The sequence below is a fragment of the Acipenser ruthenus genome, chromosome 23, assembly GCF_902713425.1.
Source record: "Acipenser ruthenus chromosome 23, fAciRut3.2 maternal haplotype, whole genome shotgun sequence".
Lineage (NCBI taxonomy): Eukaryota > Metazoa > Chordata > Actinopteri > Acipenseriformes > Acipenseridae > Acipenser > Acipenser ruthenus.
In genome coordinates, this window is record NC_081211.1 from 28942551 (window position 1) to 28948550 (window position 6000).

General features: G+C 44.4%; 1 protein-coding gene across 1 annotated transcript in view; it reads right to left on the reverse strand.

The window, feature by feature from the left end:
• The window catches only part of LOC117413193 (NEDD4-binding protein 3-A-like), a 29693-nt gene extending 24061 nt beyond the window's left edge, over positions 1-5632 (reverse strand). The window contains exon 1 of the mRNA XM_034022003.3: positions 5350-5632. The gene's annotated coding sequence lies outside the window, so the exon portion shown is untranslated. The remainder of the gene's footprint in view (positions 1-5349) is intronic.
• Between the last annotated feature and the right edge of the window lie 368 nt (positions 5633-6000).

A 6000-nucleotide genomic window follows, 5' to 3' on the forward strand; every position in this document is an offset into this window, starting at 1 on the left:
CAAAAGTTCAAAGTGACCACAAATCAGTACTAAAAAGGCATTTACTCTACTGCAGCAGATAAAAAGATTGCGAGACGCAGAACAGACGTGACACACTTCAAAGCTGAGCAGCAACCCTAATACTGCACCAGTGCTAGCAGGGTCTAAACAGCTTGTACAATGGGTATAGAGGCCACTCACAAACAGGAAGGCAGAATGCAGGAAGCAGCTGAGCAGAGTAATGGATCGGATTAATCTATAGGAAACATCAGAGCGATCGATTGAGCCCACACCCCCAGCAGCACCAGTGACAGATAAATACAGAGCGATCGATTGAGCCCACACCCCCAGCAGCACCAGTGACAGATAAATAAAGCTCGGGACGGCATCAGCTGTGTCATATTTTGTGGTCCTGGGGGGTTGGGGGGATGCAAGATTAGAGCTCAATTAGCCGCAGCTCTCCAGGGAGACTCTTTAGTGGTCAGAATGTTAAAAAGGGGATCCACGCAGCTTTGTATCCAACACGTCTGCACAGCACTAAAGAGGGGTCACGAACGCCACAGAGGAGAAAGAGGCTTTACAGAAGCACACTTACTTTGTTCTGGAAAATTCATGGTTTCTTGTTGGTTTATTGAAAACATGTAATAAAAGGGAACACATCAGGACTGGTTTAGAATGGCTTTTGCACTAAAATGAATCAAAGTCAAATAGATCTGTTAATCAGACCAAACAAATCACAAACGACTCATTCAAATGTATTGTAGGACTCAACGTCCCAATGGTGTTTTTGATATCAGTTATGTAATGGCAACAGTTTCAGTCTTGGAGCCACGGGTTTAGACTTCAAGTTAAATTAAAGTCAGGTTTTGCTGAGTATTCAATGAGAAACTGGCACTGGTTAATACAACACTGTATGTGTGAGACTATATTGAGTTTGAATACTGTATAGTAAAACAGGAAGATTGGGGGATATAGATATCCAGCGAGAACAGTTCTCACTCATACAATCTGGAGCGTTTCTTTCACGGAACAGCATTTGACTGCAACAGAGTAGGGCTATTTATACATACTATCCTCATGGCTACTCTCTGCATTTACCATAGTTTACCCTGGTTTGCCATGTTTATTAATATGCTTACCAATGTTTTACCATGCTTTCACTGTGCTTCATTACACTTTCCTATGCTTTTACAATGGGAAACTTTTATAAGAGACAGCTCTGAGTGCACAGTTTCAGCCATACAAATACAATAGCATGAACCAACGCTGGTGTATGGGAATGAGCAGGTGTACTGTAAAGAACAAGCGAATGAAGCTGTAGAGCATTTCACTCATCAATCATTCCTTAATTAGCTCAGGTCAGAACAGGAGTGAGATCCCACTGAGGTGCTTACTGAAAGCAGTGAGATCCCACCGAGGTGTTTACTGAAGTAGAGAAACCAGGGCTTTGTGGACTGAGAAAGCTCTGAGAAAGTGAGGACCAGAGAAGCACGTCTCCTCACACAGTTATCAGGGATCTCGTTCCATCAATACAGGACAAATGGAACCTGCAGGCAGCCTGCTCCACAAACCACTCCATCACTGGGGGGCTGACAGGGTCTCTGATCCCCTGGGGGTGGGGGGGTCTCAACACTGCTTCCCCAGAGCTGCCAGTGTCCGCGCTGGACCAGCGTGTAATCTGTAGGGTCAGCAATGTTAAAGGGGCCTCCTGTCTCTATGGTTACCGACGGGCGCCGGGGGAGAATGCTGCCGTCTTGTTTTGTTCCACGTTCTGGAATATCTAAAGAAAAACGGCACATGGCTGTGTCTGAAATGTACAAAGGACAGTGCGGGCGCTCTGTGTAGCGGCTGGCTGGAGACCACCTAGTCTGAGAGAGGCCTGGACACAGAAGCGTGCACACCGGCTACTGCAGCACTGCACAGGCAAGGGCCACCAAGCAAGCTGCTCACTCTGCACCTGCAGCCTGGAGACTTTGCAAAACTTAGCAAGTTATCATTGCCTCTTAGTAAAATGTCACGTCATTCTTACCTACCATCTGCCCAGGTTAGAACACATGACATGGTGTAACCCAAAAGGGCCTATCCAGCCCAGGCACGCAATACATTTACTGTCAGCAGCTCCACTGAACAATCTCAATGGCCGCTGGATGTAAACAACTTGTTGTCTTTTGTCCCAGTAATTGCACGGCTTGGGGTACTGCACAGGAAGATTACAATACAATGGCAAGTGTAAGAAATAGAGCAATGCCTATGGATAAAGGAGCTACACCGCCCTCCTCCAACCCTTACAAAGAAAATAAAAGCAAAGGCCTCCTCAATCCAGCAAACACACAGTTTACCTGGAATCCCAGGAAATACAGCCAAGTACACACCCTGAACTGAATAGTTTTTACATGCAGTTTCCGTGGGAACAATCATAAGACGCTCGGAACACAAATTCAATTGAAGCTTGTTTTGCAGTAAAGCTTTTTTTTTTTGTAAATAAAGGCTCAATATTAGGCCAGGGATGGCAGCAAGACTCCTATTGCATAGCACTTTCACCCACTCCGGGTTTTACTACTAGCTTGATTAGCCACAGTGTATAGGCAACAAGCTCAGGCACTTGTTAATAAACTCATAGTAAATCCAGCAATGGATCAAACTGCTATGCAATGGGAGTCTTATTTCCGTCCCTGTAGGCTCTAGGGCTATGCAGGTCTGGATTTCTGTTTGGAAGTTTCTCATATGGTAGCTTGCACAGTACCTTCAGCAGAAGGCAGGGCAGATGCAGTCATTAGTCACAATAAAGAAAGGCTGAACGGCCAGCGAGAGCAGGAAGCTGGACTGTAGGCTCTAACTGCAATTCTCTTCAGAGATTCAGAGATCTGCTTTTAATTCTGTCCTCACAGACACTGCCAGCGCCTGTGGATTGCAACACTCCAAAGCCTTTGAGTTCCACCACATCATAACACACTCGTGTTCTAGATTGATTATGCAGGGGAAATAAAAGTCTGGGGTCGCACAGAGCAAATCGAGTGCTTTTAATAACTGTGCCACACCATGCACATACTGAATAATCCGCTAGGAACTGACGCAACACACTGAACGGGATCAATGAGTCAAAACAAATCCCACAACAGCACGGTGATTCATATCAGTTCATATTGAAAAAGTTAACCAAACACAGGGGCTCACTGTAACCCATGCTGCCCAAGCTGGTCAGACATCAGCACCAAACACAGGGGCTCAATGTAACCCATGCTGCCCAAGCTGGTCAGACATCAGCACCAAACACAGGGGCTCAATGTAACTGGCTATGATTGCCTGTCATGGAATGCAGTCATTTCAAATGGGTTTCAATGCGTCAGTCTCCAGGACTGCAGGGCCAGGGAGCTCACCTGTCTAAAGACTGACGGCTCCTGATTGCAGCAGATTGAGTCTCCAGAGAGGTCTCAGGAGGGGCCCCGGGGCCCGTGTATCATTCAGATTCATTACTCATTCACACACCTCAGCTGCTCTGACAGGGTTTACTCACACCCTTCAATGTGCTGTGAGTGGCATGCTGTCAGCGTGCACTGCAGGAGGGGGTGGGGGGCAATGGGCAGGATGTGCTCCACCCCTCACCCCCTGGATGCAACTGAAAAGACAAACTGCACCCTGCTTTGAGAAACAATCACATGTAAGCAAGAAACCTCCTCCGAGTCAGAGTTACTGGACTATGTTCCCTTTCTTTCACTTGATTAGCTACCGTACTGAGTTCATCTGAAATGTGCATTTCTATTGCAGTGAGAGCCCTCTGCACAGAGCACAGGCACACAGCATACCCTTCGGTTAACAGTGATTGACAATGGAAGCTGTAGAGACTGTAATAAGAGGCAGTACTGGGAGTGAATGGCTTGGTTAATGTTTAGAAAGCCCCTCACATTAACACAGAGCCCCTCGTGGTGGTGTGCTACACTTCTTTATCTTCTCCAAAGACAAGACTCTTGAGAATCTGAACTGGGCTTGAACCCAGCCACCCCAGAACTCACACAGGAGATATGAAGCACTGTCCCAGCTGTCTGAAACGCAGGCTGAGGCTTTTCATCCAGTTCTGACAAAATCTCTGCTGCTGCTGCTGCTTCTTCCGAGAGGGGGTTGGAGCAGCCCCTTTGAATTACAAAGCAAGACGAACAAAGGGAATGAAACCCACACAAGCACCCTGTTCCAGATACAGCCTAACCCAAAGCCCTGTGCTGTAGTACTGTACAACACAGCACTGCTTCCTCATCCACAGAGTTTGGACTTGCATCATCACATCTGGTGAACACACAATCTGTGCGCTGGGTATACCGATCTGGTGCATACCTGCAGTCATTACTCAAAAGCAGGGTGCTACTGTACTACCCGATACACAGAAATACATCGATTCGGAGATAATCACATTAGTTGCAGTGTAATTCCCCTCAATCTGCGCGCTGCATGCAGCACTTGGTACTGTACTGTAGTTTTATCTTTTATTAACCAGACTGGATCATCGCGAATCATCGTCACCGTGGAGAAAGCCATGCAATCGACTGAGCAGAACTTGGGCTTTGTTTAAAGTTGGACACAGCTGACCAGCTAACCACTCTGTGCAAAGCGAGCGCCAGTCGAATACTGGACCAGAACTCCAGAACAGATTCAAAAACGCAGCGCTGCTTTGGACGGTGGTGGGTCGTGTCGTCACCAGCAAACTAAACGGTCAAAAGAAAGGTAGCGGTACTGTTTGTTATAAGTCAAGAATTACACTAAAAACAAGTAGTCCCATTTCAAAAGTGTTCATTTTCCCAAAGTATTATTATTATTATTATTATTATTATTATTATTATTATTATTATTATTATTTCAGGCTTTGACGGGAATTAGTGTACAGTTAGTTACTCATAATGTACTTCTGAAAAAGTTTGAAATGACGGGCTTGTGAGTATTTTGTAATCAATACGCACCGTGGTTGATTTATGTAGGGTATTCACAAACATGACATGAATGAAGTGTATATCCCGGGAACCAACGGAAAGTATTTAGCAAGAAAACACGGCCAGCAATGAAACTGTGTGCAAATTCCATTTTAAATACAATTATTAATACGTGCTGTATATAACGTACAATCACTTCTTCACACGCTGACCGGTCGACTGTAGCGAATCGAAGTAAATAGCGATCCGTTTAGTATTTTCTCCTATCCACTTAAAAAAAACAAAACTTTATTACTACTACAACAAAAAACATCTTAAGACTTAAATTAACGAATATATCTGCTAATCGCGGGTGCCGTGCAAGACTGTAGTGCTGTACCATTGTCATTGCTGATGCACAGCGCTCAAACTATTTATATAAATTCAATTAATTTAAAATAACGTTAACACGTACCATGTTAAATTGCAGATCGCTGTGCCGCTGTGTATTCCTGTATTCTGTAGATTTAGAAATCTGCTACCTTCCTAAAATGTATTCCTGGTATAAAAGACAGGAGGGTTTTTATTTTTTTTTTCGGAGCGAGTCACTGCTGTGTAGATTTTCTCGATTCCCTCTCTGCGATTTAAACTCCTTTCTCTGACTCGGTCACACAGTGTGCGTGTTCCTACAACGAACTGGCTTTCCAAGCGCCGGTCCCTCTAAGCTCCTCATTCTCATGCTAACAGCGGCTGGGAGAGTTGCAAAACCAGGAACTGGTTATTTTCTAAGGAAGAACTGGAGCGCCACCCAACTGCTTAAACGGAAAAACCAGGATCGGATTTTGCCTTCACTGCAGAGACGGGGCACCTGGTTTTACCAGAAACTATAACTTTGTTGTTAAACATTCTAATTGTAATCAAATGGGTTGAAACTATGAGACATCAATGGCTTGGACATAAACATGCAAACCATTACAAAACCTAGTTTAGAGCCCTTATTATTATTATTATTATTATTATTATTATTATTATTATTATTATTATTATTATTATTATTATTAGAAACTTCAGCTTTTTTAAATCACATTGTTTTCTTCTGTTACACGGGCCCCAAGCTTATCGTTTC